Raw genomic sequence first — 2,580 nt, forward strand, 5'->3', positions numbered from 1 at the left:
TTAGCAAATATTTCTAGAGAATAAAGCCCCAGAGCCTGAACAAGGTATTTTAGGTTTTGAAGGACTGAAGGAGGGGGAATGTATATATGTAAAAATGTGTTTTGGGCCTCCTGACTGGCGCAGTGGTCAAAGGCACTGCATCGCAGTGCTAACTGTGTCACTAGAGATTCTGGGTTCGAGTCCAGGCTCTGTCGCAGCCGGCCGTGACCAGGAGGCCCATGGGGCGGTGCACAATTGGCCCAGCGTCGTCTGGGTTAGGGAAGAGTTTGGCCGGCAGGGATATCCTTGTCTCATCGCGCGCAAGTGACTCCTGTGGTGGGCCGGGCGCAGTCCACGCTGACACGGTCGCCAGGTGTACGGTGTTTCCTCCGACACATTGGTGCGGCTGGCTTCTGGGTTAAGCGGGCATTGTGTCAAGAAGCAGTGCGGCTTGGTTGTGTTTCGGAGGACGCACAGCTCTCGACCTTTGCCTCTCCCGAGTCTGTACGGGAGTTGCAGCGATGAGACAAGTAACTACTACCAATTGGATACCACGAAATTGGGGTGAAAATACTAAAATAAATTGTTTTTAGGGGATTCATGTTAAATTCCCCTTCCCTGTAGGGAATTTATTTTTATTTTGTAATATTTTTTTACCCCCTGTCCAGTTGGTGGCGACAGTACACCTTTTGTGTGTAATTCGCCATAAAACCGAAAGAGGAAGTTGTTTGCGGAAGTAAGACATCTGGCTCGAGAGACTTGGCTGTGGGAAAAGATTTTTAGAAGGTTCGTTTTGAAATCAATAGCAAAAAATACATGTCTCCCTAACCATTTAAGTTATTATACTTAAAAATAAAGTTTGACAGCATTTCACGAGTGAAAAACAGTACGTTCAAAGTGTAGCTGAAGAGAACACGCTGTATTTTTAGAAAGTGAAAGTACTGCGTCTAACCTCACATTCTATTACAGAGGAGAGATCGTGACTGGATGAGAAAATGGGTAGTGACGTATCTACACAAGCTAGTCCTCAACACAGAATGATTTGCTGTCTACGTTGTATTCTGTGCAATGGTGACTTCAAGGAGGGTGTCAGACTGACCTGTGGCCACTGCTTCTGTAAAGTCTGTCTAAAGGAATACTGGAGAAATCGGGGAAATCGGGAATGTCCAGTCTGCAAGAGAAAATCTTCCATGGAGAATCCTCCACGCATGTAACAGGGAGTAGACTGTGAAGTGTTCTAKGGCAGTCTAGTGAATGAATCATCGCTGTATTGTTTACGCTGTACTGCGATGACTACATCAGGAAATAGATGATCCTTTCAACGCCTTTCTGAAGAAATATAGACTTTATATGTCCCAAATGGCACCTATATAGTGCACTAATGTTGACCAGGACCATATTACATCTACTACCTGTCTGTAACATTGATCCTACTCCCTCCCAAGTCTGTAACAGAGAGTTCCCACTCCCTCCCAAGTCTGTAACAGAGAGTTTCCACTCCTCCCAAGTCTGTAACAGAAAGTCCCACTCCCTCCCAAGTCTGTAACAGAGAGTTCCCACTCCCTCCCAAGTCTGTAACAGAGAGTTCCACTCCTCCCAAGTCTGTAACAGAGAGTTTCCACTCCCTCCCAAGTCTGTAACAGAGAGTCCCCACTCCTCCCAAGTCTGTAACAGAGAGTTCCCACTCCCTCCCAGAACTGCGTTGATTCTGATTTCCATATCTCATCTTTCGATTTTTTTTCCATTTGCCGTTTCATTAACCTCTTGGTTTTCACCAATCAGTGTGCCCAAATGGACATTTGGACTCTGACCCCTCCCACCCCAGGTCAGAGTGTCCTATTTGTCAGAAGAAGAGGACTATTCCAGTTTCAACGGTTCTGCCTGCGGTTATGGAAACACCTACTGTGTCCAGACCTGCTGCTTTCAACTCTTAATGATCGCTATGAAAAGCCAACTGACATTTATTCCTGATATTATTTGACCATTATCATTTATGAACATTTTGAAAACTCTTGGCTCTCTCTAATTCTCTCCTTCTCTTTTTTTCTCTCTCTCGGAGATCCTGAGCCTAGGACCATACGTCAGGACTACCGAGTCGATGAACAGAGCATATGACTCCTTCTGTCCCCAGTCCACCTGGCCTGCTGCTATTCCAGTTTTCAACTGTTCTGCCTGCGGTTATGGAACCGCCACCTGTCCCAGACCTCTGTTTCAACTCTAATGATCGGCTATGAAAAGCCAACTGGAAAATTATTCATGATTATTATTTGACCATGCTTGTCACTTATGAACATTTTTGAACATCTTGGCATAGTTTCTGTTATAATCTCCACCCAGCACAGCCAGAAGAGGACTGGCCACCCTCATAGCCTGGTTGCCTCTCTACGTTTCTCCTAGGTTTTGGCCTTTCTCTAGGGAGTTTTTCCTAGCCACTGTGCTTCTACACACCTGCATTGCTTGCTGTTGGGGGTTTTAGGCTGGGTTTCTGTACAGCACTTCGAGATATTAGCTGATGTACGAAGGCTATATAAATAAACACTTTGGAAACTTGTGGAAAGGTTGAGGTTATTGGGGCTGGTTGACGCAAGTTGATTTGTGTTA

The 2,580-nt window shown here is 45.5% G+C and overlaps 1 long non-coding RNA gene across 1 annotated transcript; it reads left to right on the forward strand.

The window, feature by feature from the left end:
• The first annotated feature begins 692 nt into the window (after positions 1 to 692).
• Positions 693 to 1,627, forward strand: LOC139025254 (uncharacterized). Its single transcript, XR_011476737.1, has 2 exons — positions 693 to 765; positions 949 to 1,627. It is a non-coding gene; the product is annotated as an uncharacterized lncRNA (long non-coding RNA).
• The last annotated feature ends 953 nt before the right edge of the window (positions 1,628 to 2,580 follow it).

Source organism: Salvelinus sp. IW2-2015, unplaced genomic scaffold (assembly GCF_002910315.2).
Source record: "Salvelinus sp. IW2-2015 unplaced genomic scaffold, ASM291031v2 Un_scaffold2428, whole genome shotgun sequence".
Classification (NCBI taxonomy): Eukaryota; Metazoa; Chordata; class Actinopteri; order Salmoniformes; family Salmonidae; genus Salvelinus; species Salvelinus sp. IW2-2015.